Raw genomic sequence first — 17,432 nt, forward strand, 5'->3', positions numbered from 1 at the left:
CTGTTTTCTTAACGACTTGTTTTCATACGACGATGAAAATGTAATGGTATCTGAGGTAATTGTATCCGCATCATATAATTATGTTCGCACATAAAAGTCTTCCAATCTAGACGGCAAAGGTACATTGAAAGGCATCGCTAGAATTCCTACTTCTCTCGTCTTGAACCTTCGCAAAATCCATCCTACCAATTCAACAGTTAACGTGCAAAAAAATCCATCTAACTTAAATGTTCACAAAGACTTCAACTAACGCATTCCACTAAACCATCTAATGAATTCTAACACCTCAGCGTCTTTCATCAAACTAACCAACCCTCCTCCCAGCTTCCCTAAGAACTCCCTCACTCCCTAAACATGGGAGTACTGCGCCCTCGTCTGCCTCCACGTACTCCCTCACTCCCATTCTATAAATCTGTAAATCTGGAGTCCATACCTCACTCTCTGTCTTTGGGAAAGGGTTTTCGCGGTGGTGGCAAGCACTGCCTTGGCCACAGTCGAGCGACCTCCCGGCCAAGAAAAGACGGGGAAGAAGGCTCACAACTTGTTCCAAGACTTTCCATGGGGAGAATCCCACAGGTTTTGCTGCAATTTTCCGGGCCAACGGTAATCCAGTTCCCTCACATTATATGCCTCTATACCCCTGAATAACTAGTGCTTCTGTAAGTAGGCCATCATACCCTTTTACACCACAGTTGTAAGAGGCTTTCAATAAGACTCACTTTAGTTAATATTCTCTCTCTCTCACTCTCGATCAAGCGATAGAGAGTCTATTATCTTTAATTCTTACACTGGGTTATCAAAACACACACTCAGAGAGAGACAGTTTATTATCTTTAATTAAGACAGTGGTTATCCCACTACACATTAAGGTCATCTCTTGGCCCCTAAGTGTGTGTTTTATATCATAAGGGCTTCGAAAGCCTTTCTCGACTCTCCAAGCACTGTATACAAGCAAGCAACTAAGGATCTTCTCTCTGGTAAAGGCCTGTAAGTCTGAATTTCAGGCATGTAATTCATCTGTCTGGCTTCCTATTATCTGATAGCATAGAGTCATTAATGGTGACGTAAACACATTACGTGATACAAAGCGAATGTTCCACTGACACGAAGGGAAGCCCAAGTAAATAAAAGAAAGGTAATGTACACAATACAGAAGGAACGAGTATCGTTAGAAGAAGAGAGAGAAAAAATAGAAGAATGATAATTCTAAAAGCGAAGGAGGAAGGACGAGGGGAGGGAAAAAAGTCTGATAAATGATAAATGATAAAATAAAACGCTAAGTTGTGTGTGTGTGTAATAGGCCACACTTCTAACTTCCTCGCAGCGCCAGAGACGAGATGATGACTTAAACACATAGTTGGAAACAAGCATTCGTCATAATCCCACTGGAAATGTGTCTTGTTACTTGCCAAACATTGCTTCACCTTAAGAAAGATCCTTTTCCCTTTACCTCCAACTATGCTGTGGTTCTCAGAGGGTAAAACAGATAATATTGTTGTGGGAATTAATATTCACCTCATCGTGTGGAGACAATAATGACCCAACGCCCTTACCTTACCCCATCTGACCTTACCTTACCCCACCTTACCTTACCTTACCTTACCTGACCTGACCTTACCTTACACTACCTTACCTTACCTTACCTTACCTTACCTGACCTTACCCCACCTTACCTGACCTGACCTTACTTTATCTCATCTTACCTTACCTTACCTTACCTTACCTTACCTTACCTTACCTTACCTTACCTTACCTTGCCTTGCCTTGCCTCCCCTCTTTTTAATATGACCAAATCCTCACTAACCAATAATGTACTTATAATCTACACATCTGACATGACCTCTGGTCATCCTGACCTCGGAAAAGCGCACTGACATCACGCCAAAAAAAAAGAACAAAAAAGCAATTTGATCTAATATCATATTCATAGACCTCCTCCACTTGGATAGAATTTGAAGGGGAAAACCATATCAGTAAGGACTTTTGAGACAGTCTCAAGACTACGGAATTTGAACTCTACTGTCAATCGAGAAAGTTAAAATCTCTTGGCATAACCACAACGATCAGAAAAAAAAAAAGAGTTGGGGGAAAAAAATGATATCCAACATTTCAACGTAAGTTTGCGACAACATCACATGTCATTAAGGTGTTTGAAACACTGTTGACAAGAGAGAAGATCGACCATGATGACAAATAATTCAATCATTCTCTCTCTCTCTAAAGTTCGAAATCGTGGCCTTAGACATGACCAAGTCGACCTAATGCTCAACAGCGAAGGACAGTATCTTAAACGCTACTGATAACACAGATAACACGTTATCTATACACGAGATAACACGTTATGCATACAGGATTTAGAAAAAGGACACCCACCCATCCTTCCCCACCTCACACACTAAATCCAAACCTGGATTTAAAGCGTACATACCGTAGAGAGAGAGAGAGAGAGAGAGAGAGAGAGAGAGAGAGAGAGAGAGAGAGAGAGAGAGAGAGAGAGAGAGAGAGCCAGAAGACTGAATTTTTATTTCGTTGCGAACGGCCTGAGGGTAAAAATCCCTTACATCCATTGTTAAAAGCTCGTGTGTGTGTGTGTGTGTGTGTGTGTGTGTGTGTGTGTGTGTGTGTGTGTGTGTGTGTGTGCGTGCCGCTGGGAACACACCCAGCTTTCCCTCCGCTCCTCGTTTTCGTTCTTACATCTGATGTTGACAACAACGACAAGAATCTATGCACCCCCCCCCCCCCCCCTAGTTATCTGGAGAAGGCACTACAACCCTTATGAAGTGTTGTGTTCACATGTGACTACAACCCACATCACAACATTGTAAATTCAGGATACCTTTAAACCAAGGAATACCCTCCTCCATGTTTTGTAAAAAGAACCAATGAAAACGAAGGATTGATATATATATATATATATATATATATATATATATATATATATATATATATATATATATATATATATATATATATATTCCTTTGCTACTACAACTACTACCACTACTACTACTATTACTACTACTACTACTACTACTACTACTACTACTACTAATAATAATAATAATAATAATAATAACAATAATAATAATGATAATAATAATAATACAAGTCTGTCATCTAAATAGGAAGTCAATTTCGTCAAAAGATCAAACACTGGGAATAATAGGGTCTGTTCCACACGTCTGTTCCACACGTCTAGCAGTCTAATCTTACGTTCAACTTCGCGTAAATTCTGTTCCCTCGTCTGTATCCCCTACCAGCTTACGGGTCGAGGAGGGCACACCTCTGTTCCTCCTCTGATCAATCAGGCTGTCTGGGGCTGTGGCTTACGGATCTGCACATCCAATCACAACCTAATCTGTTTTGCACCTAATCCCACGTCGATTATACACACCTTCACTACCTCCCTGCTTCCCCAATCTGTCTTGTCTGAGTACAGAATAATGGCTGTATTCTGGCCCAGAAGTTGACAAGCACTTTCCAAATGTGAATCGTGACATATCTGTTGATTATATGTGATCTTCGAAATACCATTTTCTGGTTCTCTTACGTGGTGCTGAATCGATGTGGGTAGTAGAGCACCTTCCCTCGTTTTCTAAATCGATGTGGCCAGTAGAGCACCTTCCCTCGTTTTCTAAATCGATGTGGCCAGTAGAGCACCTTCCCTCGTTTTCTAAATCGATATGGCCAGTAGAGCACCTTTCCTCGTTTTCTAAATCGATGTGGCCAGTAGAGCACCTTCCCTCGTTTTCTAAATCGATATGGCCAGTAGAGCACCTTCCCTCGTTTTCTAAATCGATGTGGCCAGTAGAGCACCTTCCCTCGTTTTCTAAATCGATATGGCCAGTAGAGCTCCTCCCCTCGTTTTCTAAATCGATATGAACAGTAGAGCACCTTTCCTCGTTTTCTAAATCCATGTGGCCAGTAGAGCACCTTCCCTCGTTTTCTAAATCGATATGGCCAGTAGAGCACCTTTCCTCGTTTTCTAAATCCATGTGGCCAGTAGAGCACCTTCCCTCGTTTTCTAACTCGCTGCCGTGGCTCCCGGTTCGTAATGCAACGAAGACTTGCGGGTAGTGAACTGTACGGGGGATGTTCCCCGGATGTTCACGCCGTTTTCTCTTCATCCGTGACTTCGTTAGATTTGACTGACGATGATGACTGAGAACAGAGAGAGAGAGAGAGAGAGAGAGAGAGAGAGAGAGAGAGAGAGAGAGAGAGAGAGAGAGAGAGAGAGAGAGAGAATCCTCTCTGATAACAGATGGAGCTTTGTTTGTTTGTTTTTTTTGAAAGTATAAATGAAACAGTTATACGAGGGACGCCTTAAAAAGACCATAGAGAAATTTATTAAGATAAGCAAAGGAACAATAGATAAGGACATGATAAGAAGAAAAACAACATAACACGATGGTGAGGGAAAGAGGCACATAAAAACAGACACCCAGACAACCATAAATGGGTATAAAAACATATGCCGCCGTAAATAGTGAAGTGACTGTGAAATATACAGAGTGGGACGAGAGACTGTAGCAGGGGGGGGGGGGGGTAGACACACTATATAAGAGACGGGTCCATGAAAAGAGACAGAAGGTATATAACGATATATATAAATATATATATAATGTGTAAGTGTGTGTGTGTGTGTGTGTGTGTGTGTGTGACGGGAATTTTCAGAACTTTTGTGACGGTATAATACGGACGGGGGAGAAGTGTAGACAGAGAGAGAGAGAGAGAGAGAGAGAGAGAGAGAGAGAGAGAGAGAGAGAGAGAGAGAGAGAGAGAGGGGTGGGTGGGTGGGGAGGTTGAGTCTTTGAAAGGAGGTCAATTAATAGGGGGGGTGGGGGGTGGAGGGGAGGGGGTGTGACTGAGCGATAGGCGAGGGAGAGGTCAGAGCGAACGACACACACTAGGTCAAGCCATGGGAGGGACACGACGCTGAGAGAGAGAGAGAGAGAGAGAGAGAGAGAGAGAGAGAGAGAGAGAGAGAGAGAGAGAGAGAGTCAGAGAAAGAGAGAAGAAGAAGAGGAAAAATCGATATAAGGGGAAAGCGAGAGAGAGAGAGAGAGAGAGAGAGAGAGAGAGAGAGAGAGAGAGAGAGAGAGAGAGAGAGAGAGAGAGAGAGAGAGAGAGAGACCCCGACATGAACAGGCGTGGACGAGATGTGAGACACGTCTCTTGACTAACCTGAACACGAGACCGAGACGATCTCACACTACGCGAGACATGGAGACATGATGCGAGGGAAAGAGACGTCGGGGGGATGGGGGAGGAAGAGAGGGGGGCAACAGACCAGAGAGAGAGAGAGAGAGAGAGAGAGATGGTAATGTAGAGATACTGTGAGGACGAAGAGACATCAAAATAAGATACGTGCAAGTAGAGAGACCATGAGAGGTCAGTCAGTACGTAAAGAGAGACTGTGTGAATGAGAGAAAGAGAGAGAGAGAGAGAGAGAGAGAGAGAGAGAGAGAGAGAGAGAGAGAGAGAGAGAGAGAGAGAGAGAGAGAGAGAGATACCGAAGGCCAGGAGAGACGGGAAGAGACAAGGCAACTTTAACGTGCACTGACTCCGCCCTCTCTCTCTCTCTCTCTCTCTCTCTCTCTCTCTCTCTCTCTCTCTCTCTCTCTCTCTCTCCACACCCTCCCCTCCCCAACAACCTACCTCTCCCCTCCTCCTCCTCCTCCTCCTCCTCCTCTTCCATCCCTCTCCACTTCCTATCCCTTCATCAACCACCATCACGTGTTCTCTATCCTTCCCGTCCCATTCCACAAACTCTTCTCCCGCACCCATCCTATCCTCCCTTCCCCATCACCAACCATTCCTCATCTCCCCATCACCGTCCATTCCTCCTCTCCCCATCACCATTCATTCCTCATCTCCCCATCACCACCTCTCCCCACCTCTTTCAATCTCTTCATTCACTTATAAATAATTCCCTTCTGGCCTTTTTTTTTAAATGTTCTGGGCATCGTATACCAGCTTCCTCCATTTGCCTATTCCCTCAAATCCTCAGTTTATATCGTTTCTTCATCATCTCTCTCTCTCTCTCTCTCTCTCTCTCTCTCTCTCTCTCTCTCTCTCTCTCTCTCTCTCTCTCTCTCTCTCTCTCACTACTGCTGCTGGCTGGCTCCGGCTACGACCTCTCTCTCTCTCTCTCTCTCTCTCTCTCTCTCTGAGTGTGTGTGTGTGTGTGTGTGTGTGTGTGTGTGTGTGTGTGTGTGTGTGTGTGTGTGTGTGTGTGAAATCTTCCCTCACGTCCGCTCTACCAATAGATTTCTCATCACCACAGGAACACGCGTCTGAAACTCCACTGATACTACGAATTAATGATAACGATAAAAAAAATAATACTCAATAAATCGCCTTTTAAAAATACACAAACAAACACAAGAACTTGTGTATATAACCAGTGGACAACCCACGACCACTAGGATAACCCCCCCCCCCCCCTTGTGCTACTCTAACCACTGACATAATAAACACAGTTATTGACGGACCCTCTTGTTAAACCCAGAATATAAACCGAACACGGTTTAGCTACGGACCTTGGGAAGGAGGAAGTGTGTGTGTGTGTGTGTGTGTGTGTGTGTGTGTGTGTGTGTGTGTGACCGATTTGTAAGCGTACTTTCAATGATCACGCGCGGTAATATAATAGTAATAATAATAACAATAATAATAACAATAATAATAATAACAATAATAATAATAATAATAATAATAATAATAACAATGATTATAAACAATAATTGAAATAATGCAGTAAGCCACGGATAAAAATTTCGAGATGATTTACACACTTCACAACTCACAAAACGAAGACACGACACACCTATCCCAGATCACAACCCAAAACAACCAACCATCATCCACACACCGTAAACACTAGCAAAATACCTACAACACTGCGCGCCAAATGCCCAAACTTGCGCAGGGAACACTGAAGACAGGACTTCGCTTTATAGAAAGGAAACAGAAAAAGAAAAAATAGGATAGGGCGAACTCTGCGATGCTTCAAAGACGAGATAAACACAGCACGTATGGCACTATCCAACACACACTGAGGGCTGAACATACCTGTATGCTAACACATGCCTCTTAAGGGTATATGAGAGATATTGCCAAGATGGGGGAGAATATATATATATATATATATATATATATATATATATATATATATATATATATATATATATATATATATATATATGTATATATATATATATATATATATAGGAAGGAACAGAGAAGGGGGCTGGATGAGGATGTTTCTTTACAGGCCCAGTCCTCTGTTCTTAACGCTACCTCGCTGACGCGGGAAATGGCGAATAGTAGAAAAGAAAGAAAGATATAAATATATATATATGTATGTATATGACTACGCGGAGGTGAATCCACGAAAAAAAAAGTATAGGAGACAGCCAGGCGTTAGAGAGAGAGAGAGAGAGAGAGAGAGAGAGAGAGAGAGAGAGAGAGAGAGAGAGAGAGAGAGAGAGAGAGAGAGAGAGAGAGAGAGAGAGAGAGAGAGATGAGAGCCAGTTCACAAGACAGACCACAGGAAATGGAACGTCCAATGTGTGTGGAGGTGGAGGTGCGGGGGAGGGACACATGGGAGAGTGTGTGTGGTGTGCAGCCGTGGACGCACGACCAGATGGTCCAATAGCGAAGACGTGCAGGAGGTTACTGGAACACTTCGGGCGAACACCGCTGGCCGAGACGGTGTTCCATACCGGTCGTGGAACACTTTGTCTTCCAGCTAACCCATGCTATGTCGAGCGTGCAACACTTGTCTTCCATCTAACCCACTAACACGCGACGCAACTTGCCAACAATGGGTTTTGCCCAGTAGGAAACACTATCAAACTTGAACATGAGTCATGGAACACTGTCTTCCACCCAACCCATGGTACTTCCACCCCCACCACGCAACACTAGCCACATACCGGTGCTCCCTGCCCAGCTAGCAACACCGTCCAACCCCTGCCACTGTACACCCAAGGATGAAGCTAGCAACACCGCCCAACCCCTGCCACTGTACACCCAAGCTAGCAACACCGTCCAACCCCTGCCACTGTACACCCAAGGATGAAACTCTAACAGTGATAACTTCATGTATTCCAACAGGGTCGTTGAGATGCGGGGAAACCTAAGCTTGGCCCGAAACTGATAACACGCGACTCAGACACCAGCTTAATGTGACGACGACGACGACGACGACGACGCCCCAGCTTAAGCTGAGGGAGGGAGGGAGGGAGGGAGGGAGGGAGAGGGGAGGGAGGGAGGGAGGGAGGGGGGGAGAGGGAGGGAGGGGTTGGTTGTTGTTGTACCAGGCATCTCATTCATACAGAGGGGGGGGAGGGGGGGAGGGAGGGTCGTCGTCTCAGAAGTGGCTGTTCGTGTTGAGTCCGTCCCCCCCCCCCCCCCTCCACAACCCTTGCCCGTTAACTTTCAAGTAAAAGTACACACAACAGTTTAGCCAGGGAGATTAAAGAGAGGCAGTTTTAAGTTTTCAACTTTCCGCTCGGGTAAATCCACTTAAGTCTAAGGCCATTGGAACAAATTTCACTTTGGAGCTGTGGCCGCGAGACCGATGGTACATAAACTGCTTCCAAAATCAAAAGATGCAGAAAGTACCGTGTGAGAGAGACGCAACCACTGTTAACATACATGGATCCTGGATCTTTTAAACGAAGTGCCTCTGGCCATATGAAACGCTTGGAATAGCCTTCGAGGCATCTTCTAACCTTAGGCTAAAGCCAGGACTGGACTGTGGACTATTCACTCGACAATTCCTATCATGTCTTTCAGGATGGAGTGCTTGAGGTAAGGATAATGTTTCTAACAGCCTGAGTGTGTGATGGATCATCCACAAGCCTTCCTGAAGACCAAGGTGTGAGGACAACAGAGCTTCCCATACCATCGAATGGTCATGTAACGCTTCGGCTCAATGTAAAACCTTGTGCGACGCCTCTATACGGAACTGGAGGTCAGGTCAAACTGATGCACACCTGTGTCGGTCGCGAATGATGATATACACCGATAGATACTTTATTTTCTTTCCCTTTTTTTTCTCTCTACGACGTCGACTGTGCGGTTGAAAAAGGATATATGGCCAGCACTGCTGTTATAACGACAGAACCGCTGTCGCCTGTCTGATTTAAGGGTACGCTCCGGGAAAGAATTGGTAAGGAAGTGGATAATCCTTTCTTGCTCCTTATTTTCCCACAGCGATCGACATGCCACGGTTATGACGTCCAACAGCCACGGGATCCTCTCAGGCGAAAGGGAAATATGGTACGAGAAAAAGGACGAAGAAATTAAGTAAAACTCATCAGGTATTTCCAAACCTATAGATGTTTCACAGACCTGACTTTACCTTACGATGGTTTGGAAGGTCTTCTTCTACCCCCACAGCTGGGGTCTGGGACCTTACCTTACCTTACGTATACCTTACGATGGTTTGGGAGGTCTTCTACCCTCACAGCTGGGGTCTGGCACCTTACCTTACCTTACGTATACCTTACGATGGTTTGGGAGGTCTTCTACCCCCACAGCTGGGTCTGGGACCAAACTGTCTTCCCATATCTCACACGAAAAATCCACTTCATACCATTATCCTCTGTTCTTTGCCAGATCAACTTTCCTCCCTTTGTTTACTTTATAATAACCATTCGTCTTCGTTGTATCCATGCTACGTTACGGAAATAACGACATCCCAAGCATGACCATCCGCAAGTCCCGGACGTTCGTTAAAACACTGATTCATTAAAAGGACTTGTCTCCCTACTGGTAGTGACCCTCTCGCTTGAAACATACATCGAGGTCCAGCCACAACAATCTTCAGGTGTTTCATCCACTCCATACCTTCCCCTTCTCTCTCTACCTCCCTCAGCGTCGTTGTCCTCAAGAGGCATGTTTTGGAAACCCAATCCACAATGACCTGCAGATAATCCCCCTCATAATCACGCCTTCCAAACAGCGGAAACAAGCCTCGATAGATAATAAACGACCCGCCTGGGGCTATTAAAAGGTAGCCTATGAACAATTAACAGTCCTGTTTGATATAAAGATGGTAAATCAACTGTACCTGTACAGCTGCCGGACGGAATGCCAAATGACCTCAATAATTACCTGGTCAACGAATCCATCTGGGTCATGAGACTGATAAACGAACATAACCAACTGGTTTAGGTGTTTGAATATCTCACAGGTGTTTTCGGTGTCCCAGTGTTTCCTTTGCTGAAGGTTTTCAAAGTCTACAGCTTGAGCTGAGTCCAAGCTGGTTATGCTGGGTTGGGTTCTGTTGACCTCAGATGGGTCTCCTGCTGACCTCAGATGGGTCTCTTAAATCCCTTAACTACCATGGAATGGGGGAATACATACTACCCCTTCCAAGAGACTATTGAGGGAATGGCATTTCACCAACTCCCTTTCCATCAACCAACTGAGGGATGTCTCGAGGATTAAGCTCCTCTTCCAGTAAACTATTATGGGATGGTATTATACCACCTTCCCATCCACCAACCTACCGGCAGATGGCTTACCGACAGATGGCTCGTGGTACAACCTCCCCTTCCCACACATCGCGTGGGGAAATAGTAAGGAATTCATCTGTGACTCAACGCGTCCCTTCCATCAACCACCGTGGACAGGTAATCCAATACCAGTTTGCCTGGTATTCGGTTACCTGTGGACAGGTAATCGAATACCAGTTTCCCTGGTATCATAGAGAGGTGGTATTCAAATCCGTCCATCACTCTAGTGGGGCGTTCTTTCGTCCATCAATGACATACACATCAAAGAAATCTGGTCACTGATGTCTCTATATGATGAAAACCCTGAATAAATGATATGAACCATACTCTCTCTCTCTCTCTCTCTCTCTCTCTCTCTCTCTCTCTCTCTCTCTCTCTCTCTCTCTCTCTCCAATATAATCCAAAAAAATAAATAAATTTTCAAATAAATGAGACAGTCGACCCCTTCTAAACACACACACACACACACACACACACACACACACACACACACACACACACACACACACACTTCCAGTAGCAGGGAAATGTAGACACCACTGGAGAGATATAGTGAGATACATATACGTGTGTGTGTGTGTGTGTGTGTGTGTGTGTGTGTGTGTGTGTGTGTGTGTGTACGATGATTATGTAGATAGACAAGTATCCCTGGGACTATTGACATATCCCTAAAGATACAACAACTTTATCAAATACTCACATATGGTGATGAGTTGTGGCTCACTCACAACCAATAACAATTACGAAGACAATAAGACTCAAAGTTAAATGATAACTTTTTTGGTAATACATTTTACTGACTTAATGACCGAATGACGTCATCCAACGGACGACAGTTTGACCCCTGAAAATGAGTTTTGACCCTTGGGTGAAATGGCCTGGCAACGAGGGTCGTACCACTGTGTCTAAGGGTCGTATCGTCGTGCTCAAGGCTCGTAACGCCGTGCTCAAGGGTCGTACCGTCGTACCTAAGGGTCGTAGGTGCTCAAGGGTCGTACCGTCGTACTCAAGGGTCGTATCGTCGTGCTCAAGGGTCGTACCGTCGTGCTCAAGGGTCGTATCGTCGTGCTCAAGACGTTAATTTATACATTCCCAAAAAACTTCCCTACATTTATACACATTCATATAAATTTCCCTCTTTATTTCATCTTTATCAGTCGGCAATAAAGAAAATAAGTGATTATAAATCTATAACGTTTTTACACAGTATAAATCTCCTTATTCTTTATCTTTATCAGTAGATAATAAAGAAGTAATTATTCTTTTATCCCATTTATACAAATTAATATAAATTTCCTTCTTTATCAGTAATTGATAAAGAAACCGAGTGATGATCATTTTTCACAACATTTATACACATAAATATAAACTTCATCTTTATCGGTGGGCAAATAAGGAAAACAAGTGATGCTTATTTCTTTATTAATACGAACTCATTAAGAACTACCGGATTCCCCATTTACTCCACGTCAGATCCCACTGCAAGATTTAAAACTGATATAATTAACCTCCTCCACAAACCACTGAGTGGACTTGCCCCGCCATATTCATGATACGCCACCACACACACACACACACACACACACACACACACACACACACACACACACACACACACACACACACACACACCACACACACACGACTTCCACTCTGCACACACACCAACAATTTGCGAACCATGACGCTTCGTTAGGAATAACCTCGTTCCCTCCTCCTCCTAATGGGCAGTTAACGCTACACAACCAGGGAGAAACAAGAGAGTCGTCTTTATGGCTCCAGGCCACATAGGCCATAGTCCTATACAGGAGTCAACAACCCCGGGGGGGGGGGGGGGGAAATACAATCAAACATCAGTCTATTTCCATCTATCACGCAGCTTCATTCTTTCATTCACGTCATTCAATCCGTCAATCGCACACTCTGAATGAATTTAATTCTTTCGAAAGTTGAATTTCATTTCATCGTTTCTGTTACGGGGGATGCAAAAGCATCCATCTCTCTGGCATGGTGAGGGTGACTGTGTTAAGGAAAATTGAAACGAATTGTCCCTATAGCTTGTACAAGTTCCCCCAAGCCTTGCATAAGTTCATTACAGCTTGGACAAGTTCCCTAAGCCTTGTACAAGTTCATTACAGCTTGTGCAAGTTCCCTAAGCCTTGTACAAGTTCATTACAGCTTGTGCAAGTTCCCTAAGCCTTGTACAAGTTCATTACAGCTTGGACAAGTTCCCTAGCCTTGTACAAGTTCTTTACAGAGGGACTTGTCTCTTTAGATGGAAAAAGTTCCTCACACTGTTAGCACAAGTTCCACAAAGCTACTACAAGTTCCATACAGCTAGCATAAGTTCCTCACAGATGATGCAAGTTCTCGAGAGCTAGTACAAGTTCCCTACAGCTTATAAAAGTTCCACAAAGCTTATAGAAGCTCTCCACATCTAACACAAGCACCACTAAGCTACCACATGATCCCACAGGCGCCCCAGGACCCAACACAGTCTCCCACAATTTTCCCACAATCTCCCCCACAACCATAAGACAGACTAAGTGGGCTAAGTTAGCAGTAGAACACGACTGAGTAATGAAAAACCACAGATTACAGTTAATAAGTGGGAATAATTACGCAAAAGTGGCAGTTATCCAACCGTCCCTTGCAATCTTCAATGTCGAACCCAAGTATATAAACAAAGGTCTGAGAGACAGGGCGGAGGGGCAAAATGAGTGTCTGAAAATAAAAATCTTCCCACGCAAAAAAACAAATGACAATCACACACACAAACACACACACACACACACACACACACACACACAAACACACCAAGGCTATACTATCCAATCCCAATATCTAACCAGTTCATATACAACTTAGTGAAGCATACTGGAGACTGGGGGGAAAAGGTGACACAACACAGAAAAATATCCAACAATGATTTGGGATATATTTCCCAGTATTTTGTATGGCTGGAAATATTCTTCGATATCCTGAAAGGATATTAGTCGTATCCTTAGATTTATATGATGTTATAAAATCAATACAGCGAAGTACAGATATTTGTTATAATATCTCCTTTCTTGTATCTTACAAAATTAATACATTACAGTCCTGATATCTCTTTCAAATTATCTTCCGATATCTTTCATTTGATGAAATCAATGCATTACTGAAATAGTATCTTTTTCAAATTATCTTCAAGTATTTTCTGTTACAAAATTCATACACTACAGATATTATATCTTTTTTTTAACTATATCTTTTTTTAAACTATCTTTAAACGTCTCTGATGATCTCACAAAATCATTATCCTTTTGTAAAATCAAAAGTTTGAAAAAAAAACAAACAAACAGGTTTTTAAAAAGGAAAAGAAAAAAAAATGGGATTCCAACCCTGCTGCTGAACCCGTGTATGAGAGAGAGAGAGAGAGAGAGAGAGAGAGAGAGAGAGAGAGAGAGAGAGAGAGAGAGAGAGAGAGAGAGCCAAGAATGCACGGCGAGGTCTGAAAAAAAACAACAAACAGGTTTTTAAAAAGGAAAGAAAAAAAAAATGGGATTCCAACCCTGCGCTGAACCGGTATGAGAGGAGAGAGAGAGAGAGGAGAGGGGAGGAGGGAGAGAGAGGAGAGAGAGAGAGCGAGAGAGAGAGATGAGAGGAGAGAGAGAGAGAGAGAGCCAAGAATGCACGGCGAGTCTGCTGCTGTATATTCCCCCCCCCCCCTCCACCACCACAATGGCATGGATCTATTTTCTCTCGCCCGCAGCATGTCACCGGTCGGGAGGAAAGGGGGGAGGGGGGGGTGTTACGCGTCGATGTGGTAGGAAGTTGATGATGCGGTGGTAGCGAGCTGGGGTGGTGTGGTGTGGTGTGGTGGTAGAGAGCTGGTGTGGTGTGGTGGTAGAGAGCTGGTGTGGTGTGGTGGTAGGGCAGTGTGCAGGCGATTTTAAAATATATTTCAGAATCCTGAACCGTTTCTCTCTTCATTCACAGGCTAGTACGAGTGGATAGTGGAAGGAAAAGGATATATATATATATATATATATATATATATATATATATATATATATATATATATATATCCTGTCACTGCTACTGATTGTAGCGCAGCCCACAAGCCCCCTTAATCAAACTGGTCTTTTTGGCTGCGCTACAATCAGCGGCAGAGACAGGATGCATTCCTCCAAAGCGAGGATTCCATTTGGACGAGACTGTACTGTCTTTTCGTCCAGTGACCACGATACACGCGGTGTAGCCTCCAGCGGGCGGAGTCCGGCAGCACGGACACACACACACACACACACACACATATCCTCAAGGTAAATCAAATAACACAGCTCTCATGTTTCAACGTGAGTGTGTGGTCCAGGGTGCTCTTGTCTCGCCCGCGAGCATATCACACAAGGCTCATTAAGGAGCGGGGAGGAAATAAACATATATGTACTGATGAACATTCTCTCTCTCTCTCTCTCTCTCTCTCTCTCTCTCTCTCTCTCTCTCTCTCTCTCTCTCTCTCTCTCTCAGGAATTACATTTCGGTGAAATTAAATGAGCGTGGTAACACGAGACACCAGTCGAATTACCCGGGAAGAAGTACCGTAGAAAGTGGGAAATATAATGATATATATATATATATATATATATATATATATATATATATATATATATATATATATATATATATATATATATATTCCCTCAAAGGCCCAGTTCTCTGTTCTTAACACTAACTCGCTAACGCGGGAAATGGCGAATAGTTTGAAAGAAAGATATATATATATATATATATATATATATATATATATATATATATATATATATATATATATATATATAATATATATATATGGTGAAATAATAGACATATTGTATAAATGTCAATAAAAATCAATGTCTAAATATCCTATTAGCCCGTACAACTCCATACTGATTCTTTAAACTGAACATCTATAACCCGCACTTTCTAAAAACCGTAATAACTAATACATATGTACGTCTAACAACCGTACTGACTACCATCATTGGATGTCTAACCACCATACTGTCTAGAGGTCTTGAAAAGTACATAATATATCGTATACAAGGATATGTATAGTTTAATATATACATATTTTCATAACCAATGTTTTATACACAGTTTACCACATATGTCAGTATATAATCTTCTAGATGTATATTCTATGGAAAGGACAATCATATACATATATATATATATATATATATATATATATATATATATATATATATATATATATATATATATATATATATATATATAGTTTAGTATTCGCATAATTCATCATGTGTATACTTTACCAATGTGTAAACTTCAAGGGTATACTTCATCTCAGGGAGAGTTTACCAAGTGCAAAGTTTAACATATGTATTCTCATATTCCTGTAAAGGCTTGAGCTTACAATGCATAATTCACGTATGTAAACTTTACAGCTTACACAGGGCACCGATGTAAAATTCAACGGTGAATGTGTAATCATTTAAGTCGGGGTGTGAATAGGGACTGCGAGTACATGAACACTTTTTATAACTTATCACGTATTTAATTAAAAGTAAATAGGGTATAACACGATTATATTGCCCTATACATATATGTATATATTGGAAAGGATCACAATTTTGCGCGTGATCAAGATATTCCTATGAGTCCACGGGGAAAATGAAACATGAAAAGTTCCCAAGTGCACTTTCGTGTAATATTCACATCATCAGGGGAGACACAAGAAAGAAATTTAACAGTCAGTTTTGGACAATCACATGTTCACCAAATGGCGTCCTAGCTTCGTCTCTTCGATGTATATCAACTGACTGTGTTATATTTCTCTCTTGTGTCTCCCCTGATGATGTGATTATTACACGAAAGTGCACTTGGGAACTTTTCGTGTTTCATTTTCCCCGTGGCTATTTCCACTGTGAGGGAAGGTAATTCTACACTCGTGGGATCCCATAGCCTAAATTATCTCTACAATCATACTACTCATAAACCTTTGTATGTAGTCCACATTTATAACATCATTACCCTATTATTCTACTCTAGAACTTGTTCTTAAACTATGGAATTGCATCTTTACGTCTTCCCTAGCGAGTGTCTTGTTAAATTTCATATGTATGGCCTCTGTGTGCTCTATCCCTGCCTCTTTCGAAGGACTGTTCGTTCTCAAGGTCATGTAAACAAGTTTATTAACTTAAAAAGTTGGGATGAGTCGATCTTATTTATCTTTCTTCCACCGTGGACCAATTCAAATCCTCTAATGTCTCACTAGACACAGTATACCGAGCGGTTAAGTAAACTCGTTTTAGTGTACTACAAGTACACTTTCCCAGGGGTATTACCTAACCTATATGCTATGTACAGCACGATTTGTACTTTGTATAATACATTGTGTACAGTATGTACCCGATGTACCCAATGAACAGTGCATAGAAGTGTAACCAGACACCATTTACGATTTACATCGTGTACACCTTGTCGCACATGTACTTCGTGTGCTGTGTACTACCAAAACTGACTACTGTACCCCGTTTATACCCGGCAGTTTACTTACAGTACAATTCAAACGCGTGCGTACTCCATGTACAAATCTTTACCATTCATAGTTCCATCTACTTTATCCTTTTCGGTTGTACAGTTCAAGTACAATGTACGATCCAAGTACAACCCTTCCCCGTTTAAAGTCCCACGTATGTACAACCCTTCCCCTCTTAAAGTCCCGGTCATGTACACCTTGTCGCTCGTGTACTTCGAGTTAAAATGTACACCACCACACCCCCACAACATGGGCGCGTTCTACGCCACGCGTACAACCCTACCACGCCCCATTCCAGGGGAAACCCCCCCCCAACCCCCCCTGGTCCATCACACCTTGATCACACCCCCTCAAACGCACTGTGCCACACCAAA

At 42.8% G+C, this 17,432-nt stretch overlaps 1 protein-coding gene across 1 annotated transcript in view; it reads right to left on the reverse strand.

Annotated features, from left to right (window-relative positions):
* LOC139757456 (patj homolog) overlaps positions 1-17,432 on the reverse strand; it is a 264,933-nt gene that overhangs the window by 19,272 nt on the left and 228,229 nt on the right. The window lies entirely within an intron of this gene.

This window comes from Panulirus ornatus, chromosome 26 (assembly GCF_036320965.1).
Source record: "Panulirus ornatus isolate Po-2019 chromosome 26, ASM3632096v1, whole genome shotgun sequence".
In the NCBI taxonomy this organism is placed as follows: domain Eukaryota; kingdom Metazoa; phylum Arthropoda; class Malacostraca; order Decapoda; family Palinuridae; genus Panulirus; species Panulirus ornatus.